This window comes from Myotis lucifugus, unplaced genomic scaffold (genome assembly GCF_000147115.1).
Source record: "Myotis lucifugus unplaced genomic scaffold, Myoluc2.0 scaffold_2, whole genome shotgun sequence".
NCBI lineage: Eukaryota > Metazoa > Chordata > Mammalia > Chiroptera > Vespertilionidae > Myotis > Myotis lucifugus.
In genome coordinates this window covers 6,097,522-6,110,831 of record NW_005871050.1, presented here as the reverse complement: position 1 = coordinate 6,110,831, position 13,310 = coordinate 6,097,522, and the positions used below count along the sequence as shown (strand labels likewise).

Genomic DNA, 13,310 nt, shown 5'->3' with positions numbered 1-13,310 from the left:
GTGCCAGTAGCAAGCAGTTTTGAGAACAGTGGCTTTGTAATACAGCTTGGTATCTGGTATTGAGATCCCTTCAACTTTGTTCTTCTTTCTCAGGATTGCTGCAGCTATTCGGGGTCTTTTTTTTTTTTATTCCAGATGAATTTTTGGAGAGTTTGTTCTAGGTCTGTGAAATATGCCATTGGTATTTTTTAATGGGGAATGCATTGAATCTATATATTACTTTGGGTAGTATGGGCTTTTTAATGATGTTGATTCTCCTAATTCATGAACACAGTATGTTCTTCCATCTGTTTATGTCTTCCTCTATATCTTTTTTCATTGTCTTATAGTTTTCTTAGTACAGGTCTTTTACCTTCTTAGTTAAGTTTATTCCTAAGTATGTTAATTTTTTTGGTACAGTGGTAAATGGGATTGCTTTTTTAGTCTCTCTTTCTGTAAGTTCACTATTGGTGTACAGAAATGCCATTGATTTCTTGGTGTTAATGTTATATCCTGCTACATTTCCGAATTCATTTATTAAGTCTAATAATTTTTGATGGAGTCTTTAGTGTTTTCTATGTACAGTATCATGTCATCTGTGAATAAGGACAGTTTTACTTCTTTTTTTCCAATTTGGATGCCTTTTATTTCTTCTTCTTGTCTGATCACAATGACTAGTACCTCCAGTACTATATAGAACAGAAGTGGTGAGAGTGGGCATCCCCGTCTTGTTCCTGGTCTTAGGGAAAATGGTTTTAGTTTTTGCCCATTGAGTATGATGTTGACTGTAGCTTTGTCATATAAGGCTTTTATTATGTTGAGGTATGATCCCTCTATTCCCACCTTGCTGAGAGTTTTTATCAAGAAAGCGTATTGATTTTGTCAAATGCTTTTTCTGCATCAATTGATATGACTGTGATTTTTATCTCTCAAATTGTTTATGTGATGTATCACGTTTATTGATTTGCAGATATTGTACCATCCTTTTATCCCTGGGATAAATCCTACTTGATCATGGTTTATGATCTTTCTGATGTGATGCTGGATCTGATTTGCTAGAATTTTGTTGAGGATTTTGGCATCTATGTTCATGAGGGATATTGGCCTGTAATTCTCTTTCAATGTGTTGTCTTTATCTGGTTTTGGTATTAGGGTAATGCTGGCTTTACAGAATGAGCTTGGAAGTGTTCCTTCCTCTTGAATTTTTTGGAATAGTCTGAAGAGGATAGGTTTCAGTTCTTCCTTGAATGTTTGGTAAAACTCCCCTGTGAAGCCATCTGGCCCTGGGCTTTTGTTTACTGGAAGCTTTTTGATAACTGCTTCAATTTCTTCCATAGTTATCGGCCTATTGATATTTTTAGATTCTTCCTGATTGAGTTTTGGAAGGTTGTATATTTCTAGGAATATGTCCATTTCCTCCAGGTTTTCTGGTTTGTTGGAATAGAGTAGTTCATAGTATTTTTTAACAATCCTTTTGTATTTCTGTGGGGTCTGTTGTTATTTCCCCTCTTTCATTTCTGATTTTGTTCATATGGGTCCTCCCTCTTTGCTTCTTGGTGAGCCTGGCTAGAGGTTCATCAATCTTGTTTATCCTTTCAAAGAACCAGCTCTTTCTTTCATTGATCTTTTGTATTGTTTTTTTGGTCTCTATATCATTTATTTCCACTCTGTTCTTTATTATTTCCTTCCTTCTGCTCACTCTGGGCTTTTCTTGTTGCTCTCTTTCTAATTCTTTAAGTTGTAAAGTTAGATGATTTACTACCATTTTTTCTTGTTTTTTTGAGGTAGGCCTGTAGAGCTATTAACTTCCTTCTCAGGACTGCTTCCATTGTGTCCCATAGATTTCGGATTGTAGTGTTTTCATTGTCATTTGTTACCAGGATGCTTTTTATTCCTTCTTTGATCTCTTTGGTAACCCAATCATTGTTTAATAGCATGCTATTCAGCTTCCAAGTATTAGAATCTTTTTGATTGTTTTTATTGTAGTTTATTTCTAATATTATGCCACTTGGTCTGAGAAGATGATTTAAATCTTCCTGAATTTGGAGAGACTTTGCCTGTGACACAGTATGTGGTCTGTCTTTGAAAATGTCCCATGTGCACTTGAGAAGAACATATACTCCGTGGCATTGGAGTGAAATGTTCTGAAGAAGTCAATTAAGTCGTTCTGATCTAGTGAGTCATTTTGGATTGCTGTTTCATTGTGCTTATTTTTTGTCTAGAGGATTTATCCAGTGATGTCAGTGGGGTATTAAAGTCCCCTACTATGATTGTATTGTTGTTGATCTCTCCCTTGATATCTTCCAGGAGTTTTTTAATGCATTTGGGTGCTCCTGCATTGGTTGCATATGTTTACCAGAGTTGTATCCTCTTGTTGTATCGATCCCTTTAGTATTATGAACTGGCCTTCCTTATCTCTTTTTATGGCCTTCACTTTGAGGTCTATTTTGTCAGATATAAGTATTGCTACCTCAGCTTTTTTTTCATTTCCATTTGCCTGAAAGATATTTTTTCACTCCTTCACTTTCAGTCTGTGTGAGTCCCTTGTTCTGAGGTGGGTCTCTGGTAGACAGCATATATATGTGTCATGTTTTTTATCCATTGAGCCACTTGATGTCTTTTGATTGGAGCATTTAGTCCATTTATGTTTAAAGTTATTATTGATAGGTACTTGTTTGTAGCCATTTTTATTTTTTGTGCCTGTTTTCTTTCTTAGCTTTTTATTTCTTCTTTTTATACCAGTCCCTTTAGCATTTCTTGCATTTCTGGCTTTGTAGTGATAAACTCCCTTAGCCTTTTTTTGTCTGTGAAACTCCTTATTTCCCCTTCAATTTTGAATGATAGTCTTGCTGGATAGAGTATTCTTGGATTCAGTCCCTTGCTTTGCTTCACTTTGTAAATTTCCTTCCATTCTTTTCTTGCCTGATGTGTTTCTGTTGAGAAATCATTCGATAATTTAATGGCAGATGCCTTATATGTAACTTTCTGTCTCTCTCTTTCAGCCTTTAAGATTCTCTCTCTGTCCTGAACATTTGCCATCATAATTATGATGTGTCTTTGTGTGGGTCTTTCCGGGTTCATCTTGTTTGGGACTCTCTGTGCTTGTGTGACTTTTTTCTTCCCCACCTCAGGGAAGTTTTCTGACATTATTTCTTCAAATAGGTTTTCTAACCCTTTTTCCTCTTCCTGTTGTTCTGGCACCCCTATTATTCGTATGTTGCTTCATTTCATGTTGCTCCAAAGCTCCCTTAGGTTCTTCTCCTGTGTTTTAAATTTTTTCTCCAATTGCAGTTCAGTTTGGGTGTGTTTTGCCTCCCTGCCTTCCAATTTGCTAATTCGGTCCTCCACTTCTCCTAGTCTACTGTTGAAACTTTTCATGGTGTTTTTTATTGCAGCTATATCAGCCTTTATTTCTTCTTGATTCTTACATAAGTTGTTGATTTTTTCATCCATCCGGTTTATGAACTGTATGACCCTTATTCTGAATTCTTTTTCTGACATATTGCATGCATCCATTTTTCTTAGCTGCTTTTCTGGCAATTTCTCCTTTTCTTTCCTTTGAGGGTTTCTTTGTCTACCCATTTTTGCTCTCACCACAGGATCTAGGTGTTGAGTCATGCAGGGGCTGTTCCTAGGGTGGCAGTGGCTCCTTGGGCGGCTGCTGCTCCTCGGGCAGTTGTGGCAGCGGCTGCTCCTCAATTGGCGGTGGCTCCTCTGATGGGCACTATTTTCAGTAGTGGTGGCTCCTCTGGCTAGTGGGGGCAGGATGCTCACACAGTTGCTGTTTCTCAGATGGGGGCGGACTGTTTGTGTGGCTGCTGCTCCTTGAATAGGGTGGGCTGCTCACAGAGCTGCTGCTCCTCAGGTGGGGGTGGGCTGCTCGCAGGGCTGCTGCTCCTTGGACAGGGGCTGGCTGCGCAAGGCTGCTGCTCCTTGGTCATGGGCGGGCTGCTCGGGCTGCTCATGCAGCTGTTGCTCCTTGGGCGGGGGCAGGCTGCTCCTCAGACTGGAGTGGGCTGCTCCTCGGATGGGGGCAGGATGCTCGCATGGCTGCTGCTCCTTGGATGGGGGTGGGCTGAGTGCAAGGCTGCCACTCCTTGGCCTGAGGAGGTCTCCTTGTGGGGCTGCTGCTCACATAGTCGCAGTGCCCTGGGCTAAAGCGTTGGGCCAGTCAGAGGGGAGCATGCTTCAGAACTCACAGGAGCCTGCACCCTGGGTGGCTGGAGTCTTGGTGGCCATGGGACCGCAGTCGAGGCAGCAGGTCCCTGACGGGAGTGGCTGTAGAGTCCGGGGTGTTATCTGAGGGCATCCTGGGTGGAGGTGAGGCTGGGCTCCCAGTCACAGCAGCTCTCCCCTTCAAAAAGTCTAGGCCTCTGAGGAAGAGCTGGCCACTCTGGGACTGTTTGCAATGGTAGCAGAGGCTGCCTAGTTAGGTGAGCCCAGTTAGCCTGCCCCTGAAGGTCCTGCAGGATCTAACTGTGACACACACACACACACACACACACACCCCACACCACCATACACTCCTCCTTTACTCCCTCACTCACTCACGCTCTCTCCCTCATTGCCGCCTTCTTCCTGCCTCTGTAGTTGGGTCTGGAGTGTTATTGACCCATTCGTGAATGGAGTCTCCTCTCCGGCTGTCTGGTTACATGACTCGCTCTCTAGCACATTGGCCGGACAGATGAAAGTCCAGCAGCCCCTATTTGCCTTTGAGTAGGAAAACCCAACTACAGGGGCCAAGAAGCAGTTCATTTGGACTAGACTGCCACAAGGTTTCAAGAACTCCCCAACTCTCTTTAGCAGAGTGCTAGCATCTAATCTGTCCAAATTCTCAGGACAGGACTTAGGGGTGTGTTCTATTCCAATATGTGGATGACCTACTATTGGCTAGCTCCACGCGAGCTCAGTGTTGGGAAGGAATGCAAGCCCTTCTGAGACTCTTAACCGAAACAGGTTACTGGGTGTCCAAGAGAAAGGCACAAACCTGTCAGAGAGAAGTCAAGTACCTAGGTTTCCGAATCACCCGAGGGAAATGAAGACTAGGGACTGACAGGAAGCAGGCAGTATGTGATATTCCAGTCCCCAGCACCTAGCGGCAGATTCGGGAATTCCTGGGAGCAGCAGGGTTTTGTCGAATCTGGACTCCAAAGTTTTCAGATCTGGCTAAGCCTCTCTAAAGTACCTCTGCTGCAGTCACCCTAATGGAAGCGAGGGGACAACACTGGCTAACTCATGCTTGAATGACTCAATATCGAGGGCTTCTATATGAGACCACCTTCTTACTAGTCGCTAAGGGAGCCCCTGAGCATGATTGCTTATAAGTCCTAGAGGAGGTTTACTCCAGCCAGCCAGAGCTAACAGACAGGCCTCTGCAGAATCCCAACCTGGTACTGTTCACTGAGCCCAAGGAGGTCACGGTCATCCACTATAAAGGGCACCAAAAAGGAAAGGACTCAGTGTCAGAAGGAAACTGCCATGCAGACACAGCAGGCAGGCTGGCTGCAAAGGAACAAGCAGCGCCATCATGGATCCTGTTGGCCCCTGAGTTACCTGAACCTCCAAAATACACTCATCAGGAAGAGGAATAGGCCCAGCAAGAAGAGGGTAAAAAGACAAAGGAAGGTTGGTGGATGCTCCCAGATCATAAGGTCTATGTCCTGGAACAGTTAGCCCACAGAATAATCCTCCAGCAACATGAGCTCACCCATTTAGGTAAAACTGCCCTAGAAGCTTTGTTAAGCCGATACTACATAATTGCCCATCTCCCCTCCTTGTTGCCTCAGTTTCCCAGCACTGCCTCTTTTGTATACAAAACAATGCTAAACAGGGTCCTGTAAGACCAACCAAAGTTCAGTGCTGCAGGCAAACTCCCTTTGAAGACTTAGAGGTAGATTTTACAAAGGTAGGACCTAGCAAAGGGAGTAAATATATTTTAGTTTGTGTCTGCACCTTTTCAGGGTAGGTTGAGGCATATCCTACTCACACAGAGAAGGCAAGAGAAGTCACTAAGGCATTGCTGAAGGACATAATTCGCAGTATGGAATGCTGCTAACCATAGGGTCAATAACAGCTCAGCCTTTGTAGCAGAAGTAGTACAGCAGGTAGTTAAGGCATTAGAAATTAAGTGGAACTTACATACAGGCGACAGAGTTCAGAGAAAGTGGAACACATGAACTGGACTCTCAAGCAGGCTATGGCTAAGCTATGTCAGGAGACAGCCTTACCCTGGACAGATATCTTGCCTCTTGCACTCCTGCGGGTGCATTATACCCCAAGGTTCAGGATAGGTTTCTCTCCCTTTGAAATTCTCTATAGCAGACCCCTTCTCTTAATTCAGCCAAAAGGAGATTTGGGGAAAATAGAAAACTTAGAAATTCAAAATCAATTACAAGGCCTTGGGAAAACTATCCTTGAAGTCCACTGGTGGGTTACTGACCAATTGCCCATCTCTCTAGGACAGCTGTGCATCCCCATAAGCCTGGAGACCAGGTTTGGGTAAAAGATTAGGAAAAAAGAGCCCTTTAAGCCAACTTGGAAGGGACCCTATCCAGTCATACCAACCACTCCCACAGCTCTCAAGGTTGCAGGGCTGAACATCTGGATCCATTACTCCCGGGTGAAAGCAGCCCACCAGTAAGTGACGTCCAGCCTGAGTGGAAGGTGATCTCTGACCAGGAATACCCCCTGCAGATCACCCTCAAGAAGACAGCGGACTTGGTAGATCAACCTGCATAGGGATCCAGATAACACCCTGCTGGACTAATCCCTGCACTAATATTTTAGGATATCTCCTATTAGCAATATTTGTTACCTTGATTTTTTTTGCCTTTCTAGTTTACTGCTGCACCTGATCCAAGGAACAAGGAAGTAGGATGATTCCACTCCTTCTACTCCTTGTTTTTCCGTGTATCTTTAGTACTAAACCTACTTCCCTTCCCATCTGTCATTGTCAGGAGAAGAGACTCTGAAGCTCCAGATGTACTCCAGACCAGAAACCCTGTCATTATAATCCTCTTGATAGAGAAAACACAGGCTACTGACCCCATGACATCACCCCTGTTCAGCAGGAAGTAGTTCAGAAAGAACAACAGCCTTATCCCCATTCTTTAGCCTAAGGTTTTCCTTATAATCCCCAAGGCTGAAAGTCAGTTTGAGGATCAAGAGGGGGAATTGTGATGGATAAGGACAGCATAGGTGATTATAGATACAGGGTAAAGACAGCTTTACCCCAGCCCCCAGAAGAGACAGAAATCAGTCTAGTAGTCAGCAAACTCATTAGTCAACAGAGCCAAATATTAATGGTAGAACGATTGAAATTTCTTTTGAGAGCCAAATTTTTTAAACTTAAACTATATAGGTAGGTACATTGTTATTAACTTAATTAGGGTACTCCTAAGGCTTAGGAAGAGCCACACTCAAGGGGCCAAAGAGCTGCATGTGGCTTGCGAGCCACAGTTTGCCGACCACGGGTGCGGAGCAAACCCACACTGTGGAATAATAAGTTTTCAGAGGCTTGAACTAAAACCAAGGTATACATGTTTGCAGCTAGTGGCAAGCAGGCGTCAGCTAGAAGATTTTTTATGACTTACTTTTTAGCAGAATAGCTTTTAGTTAGCCGCCCCCCCGACACCGAAACAGAATCTGGGGAATATATATATCAGGGTTCAGCAGAATAGGGTTTCTCAGCTTTTGGGAAACTGATTTCCCTGAGCCAGCAGCGCTGCATTTGGAATAAAGGTGAACTTCTGCATCTCCCGAGTGCTTGCCTGGTTTGTTTTCCTTCTTTTGGTTACTTTGTTGTAACAATATGAATGGTACAAAGGTGCAAGGCACAGTGCTAAGCACTCTGGATAATATAAAGAAAATGGTCACTGCCCTCAACTCTCCTGCTTTTTGAATAGTTGAGAAATATATCAGAGGGTTTGACTATAATTTAAACAGTAGGGAATACAACACTACTCTAAAACATCTAAACATATTTCGAATCATAATGACTTCTAATAATAACTTTAGTAATACAAATGCTTTTTACCAGGAAATGATATGAGTTTAGGCAGAAATTTGTTCTACCAAGACTAGAATGTGATATCTAGATCTTCTGATTGGCCCAGAGAAGTCAGACTGTGAACAGAAGTGTAAGTTATCCAGTTTCTCTGTTGCCTTGGGTATATCTCTTCTCTGTATACCAGTTTGTTCTTTTGAAAAATGAGGATAGCTTTAACAGTGCTTCTATATCTGACAAGTTTATGGCTAGAAAATTTATTATTCAAGTCCCATCAACTATTTCAATATATATTTATATATGCAAGACATTTCCGTTTATGTTCTCTCCATTTTTAAATCAAAATTTCCCCTAGTTCTATTTCTCAGGAGGATCCAGTTCTCTTTCCCCATATGATTTCCAGAACATTTCAAAACTCTTCAAATGAAAATATGCGAGTCATGACTTGTGGGTAGCAAGTTAGGACTTGTGGGGACAGTTGGGGGAGGGCAAACTCTGAGATCTGCCAGCAATTGTTCTTCCCCTTGATTCAAACGAAGGAAAAGATCAGGTTATTTATATAGCATAAGGTTCCAGATTTTCAGGAATGAAATCTGAGCCCAGCATGTCAACATATTGGTCTGGTCTGTCTTGGAATCTACAGTAGATAGATGCCTTTGTGCTGGGAAACATTAAGAAGGTCAATATTCTTTTCTGATTTTTTTTCTTTTAAGAAAAGGGTTCATTCTCACACTCTAAAGTGGTGGTATTAGATATCATCCAGATAATACACTCAATGGTTATGCCGACTTCAGTTTCAAACATAAAGCCCCAGGGCAAACAGCTTTTATGTATTCAGTTACATGTTCTTTACTTCACAGATAATGTTTTTCCACAAATACTCCAAGCTTGGGAGGAAATATAGAACTGAACAATCAGATGAAGTAAAAATAATAATGACGTTAATAACAATAATTCCCATATTGCAAAGAACCCGGAGATACATCAACCTGAGCTTCTCAATAGCCCACAAGTTGCTCCATAAAGGGGAACTTCATAGAAGCAGCACCTCCTGGCAAAGGTGAGCTCTGGAGTAGGACAGGCTGAAGGTCCGCTTCCTGGGTCTGCCACTGATCAGTGTGTATAACCTTGGACGGTTATTCTCTGTAAAATCAAGGACAATACCTTCCTGCCTGACCTATCCTGAGCATTAAAGAGATACTATTTTCAAGTGTCTGGCACACGGTAGGCAGCACTCGGGAAACTTGAGTTTCTTTCCGGCTTCTCCTTTAAGTCTCTTCCAGCCCTAAAACACTCTGGCCCCAATCCCATTCCTTTGTTTCCATAATCCAGTCCACGTTTTAGAAAAATTCCTAATTCCCAGTCACTGCAGGAGCACACACACCTGAATTGTTTCTTTCAGTTTCCAAATTGCCACTATAACTTTCTTCCTGAGAAGTATTTGCCCCAATTCACTGTCTCTTAAAGTGTGCAGCCACAGTTGTTTTTTCTTCCCTAATTCTACTTAACTCCCCCTTACCCCCCACGGTGGCGGAGCAAGTTTAGGGGGAGGAGGACTGCCCCCGGGACAGAGTTCTTCTCAGCTTCCGATTTCCGCTCCTCCAGGTGTTTTCGTTGCAAGCCATAGATTTAGCAAGTGTTTCCCATGTAGAAAGGGCATATGCCCAGCGCATTTTGCAGACTCCGGCTTTGGGATTAGTGGATCCCAAAATAGAGTCCCTTGGGGGGATGGTTTCTTGGAGGTTTGATTACCGCGCTTTGGATAGAGGGCTGCTGCGCGGTGGTCCTTTGGGAAGGGAACTCCTTTAATTCCAGGCAGGCTTCAGATATATATTTATAAAAGCAACATATATAATGTATATATATTTATAACAGTAATATAACCACATTACAGAATCTTTGAAAAGTAGAGAAAAGGACAAAAAAAAAACCCTCCCTAGTCTTAATTAGAACTCCTAAACATAGCCACTGGTAGTATTTTGGTATATTGTGTTTTTTTGCTTTGTTTTTTGTTTTTTTTTTCCTTAGTCCTTTCCCAGTCCTTGCTTTATTTATTTATTTATTTGTTTTACTACACACACTTTTCGGTACCTTGCTTTTCACACTGTAAACTTTTCTAGGTAGTTATTTCATAGTTTTTTAAAATATATATTTTTATTTTTGATAGTATTACAGATATCTCCCATTCCCCCTCCCCATCCCCCCTACCTCATAGTTCTTAGTTCTTATTATATTAGTAACTGCAGACTACACCTACTAGATTTAGTTTCACTTATTTTACAATTTTCTTGTTGGCCCTGTAGGTGGTTCCAATGTGTCCATTGTAATTAACACTGCAATGAATATATATTAGCATAATGCCTTTCACCCACATTTTTTACTATTACCCTAAGTCATCTAGAAATTGAAATATGGGGTTAATGAGTGTGAACATATTTATGGTTCCATAAATCTTGCCTAAATGCTTCCCAAAGGGTTGAACCAATATACACTGTTACCTGCAGCCGGTCAGAGTGTCCTTTTATCACACCCTTCCCAGAACAGGCTAGCATCTTTTTAAAAATGTTGGTTGTTGGTTTTTTTTTTCCAGGGTAACTATGCTTTGATTTACAGTGAAGGGAAACGCTTTCTCCCCCCTTGACCTTGATAAATATTATTTTTCTGCTTTTGTTTTTAAAGCAAGCCTTTTGAAGTGAGTAGAATTTGAATGAAGAAAGAGGGCTTAGTGAATAAAAACTGGGAGGTTTTGCCCTACCTGGTTTGGCTCAGTGGATGGAGCATTGGCCTGTGGACTGAAAGGTCCAGGGTTCGGTTCTGGTCAGGGGCACATGCGCAGGTTGTAGGCTCAATCAATGATTCTCTCTCATCATTGATGTTTCTATCTCTCCCTTTCCCTTCCTCTCTGAAATCAATACAAATATATTTTTTTAAAAAACTGGGAGGTTTTACCTGTAATGAAGTTAAAGAACAAATGGTGAATTGGAAGAAATGCATGAAAATTCTCCATGGAAAGGAAAAGAAAGGGGAGTAGGGGATGAGTTTGGGAGGGGCTAAATAGTGGAACCAAGCCCCTTGATGTGGTCCAAGCTGCAGGTGTGAGAAAGATGTATTTAGAAGCAGTGGTTTGGACCAATTGAAAGCAAAAGAGGCTGGACTCCAGACATGAAATCAGCATCAAGGATTTGGCGAAGAGATGAAAGAGAAGTGAATTTTGGATTAGTTAAAGAAATGACAGTCTGTCAGGTACAGGGGGAAAGGAATCCTCTATTCTGACTCTTATTTATTGAACACTTTCCCTGTGCTCACTTTTTGGAGGCTATCTCAATAAATCCTCACAATAACTGAAGGAGATGCATTATATCCTTATACTCATTTTACAGATGTGGAAACTGACAATATGAGGGGTTCAGTGTTGCAGCCAAGGCCTCACTTGTAATATATATTACAAGTAGCAGAGAGGAAGATTTGAAACCATGTCTTCATACTTTAAACCTAGCATCGTCAGGATCAAGAACAAGATTTGGTTGAAGGAGGAAGAGAAACAGCATTTATCCAGATCATGAAAGTCTAGGGGTCAGGCCTGGGCATAAAAAGACTGGAGAGATCAATGGCCCATATACTCAAATTATTTTGGGAGGTAGGACTGAAGGTCCCCAGATTCCCAGTCTGAATCTGAACAGGTTGTCCCTGAAGGTTGCTGATCAAGGCCTAACAAGAATTCTGATTCCTAAATCCTCAGCTATTTGAAGGCCCAGTGTCTTAGAGCTTCACCACTGCCTCCTTCAGGATACCAACTCCTCTTTGGACCAGCATAGTGATTGTGAAATTTCAAGGATTTCTGTTTGGCTAAATATAATTTACTCTCCCCTAGCTCAATGAAATAATGTGTCTTCTGCTCAATTTCCAGTACCTCCTCTCACCCAATAAAAGTAGAAACTCTGGCCTGGCTGGTGTGGCTAAGTGGTTGAGCATCAACCTATCAACCAAGAGGTCACAGTTCAATTCCAGGTCATGGCACATGCCCAGGTTGTGGGCTCAATCCCCAGTGTGGGGCATGCAGGAGACAGCTGATCAGTGATTTTCTCTCATCATTGATGTTTCTATCTCTCCCTCCCTCCCTGTTTCTCTCTGAAATCAATAAAAATGTATTTTTTAAAAAATATATAAATATTTTTTAAAAAAATATATAAATATTTTTTAAAAAGTGGAAACTGCCAAGCTTGGAGGGTTTGTAGTAGACAAAGCCAAAGTTAACTTTTCAAAGGCACTTGTCTCTTAGCCCCTTATTTCAACTCATTATTTCACTAAAAAAAATTGTTGGGTTTGAAATATAGATTATGTTCGACTGGTCACCAGTACAAATGTGTTCTTATTTTACCACTATCTGTTCTGTACAGTCTTCAAAAATGTGGTTGTGTGGTACACATTTAGAAATTGGAGTAACAGAGGTGAGCCGTGGAACCAGGAAAATGTCTTAGTTTGGCTGGTTTAAAGGCACAGGTTTCCAGAAGCCCCAAACTCAGTACTCAGCCAGGAAGGAAACTTAGCTGGCCTATTGTCTTCAGAGACAGTAATAACAGATAACTATTATGGTCCAAATACTCCAAAATGTTAGTATTATGCTGTATTGCTGGGTGAATATATTATAGACTATTTTTTAGACTTTTTTTTTAGAAACAAGAGCCAAGTATTTTATTTGTTCATTTCTTGCATTGGAAGTACTCCTGGATGACATCCTTGACCTAAGACTCTTTGTCCTTAACTATCATACAACTGCAACCAACCAGTTTATGGGGTTTTCCCTCTCTGTCAGTTTTACAGAGGCCTACTCACTCCTCTAGTTTCTTGTCATCAACCTTAATTAGGTTGATTTGGTGTTCAGCACAAAGGGTCTCCACCAACTTGACATACACAGTCTCACTGCAGTTGGATGGTTGCAAACACACACATATGGGCTTGGCGCTCATCTCAGGCTTTGGCAACTTGGCAAATTTTTCATGCTAGGCCCTCGTGGATGATTCTGGTATTCAGTACAGCTTGCAAATTAGTACTAACATCCATTACACCTCTAGCAACAATGCCTTCCTCAGCCATGGTGGGTTACAAGTGAAGTAGGATTTCTTTTAAATTTTATTTTCCAACCACAGCTTACATTCAATCTTATTTTGTATTAATTTCAGATGTACAGTATAGTGGTTAGACAATCACATATTTTACAATGTGTTCCCCCCAATACTTCCAGTACCCACCTAGCACCATACATCATTATTACAATATTATTGACTATGAGGAGTTAGATGGGATCAGGCAGTTTAGGGTAAGGGTC

General features: G+C 41.7%; 1 pseudogene; it reads right to left on the bottom strand.

Annotated features, from left to right (window-relative positions):
* Positions 1 to 12,684: 12,684 nt before the first annotated feature.
* On the bottom strand, positions 12,685 to 13,078 carry LOC102416913 (annotated as a pseudogene).
* Between the last annotated feature and the right edge of the window lie 232 nt (positions 13,079 to 13,310).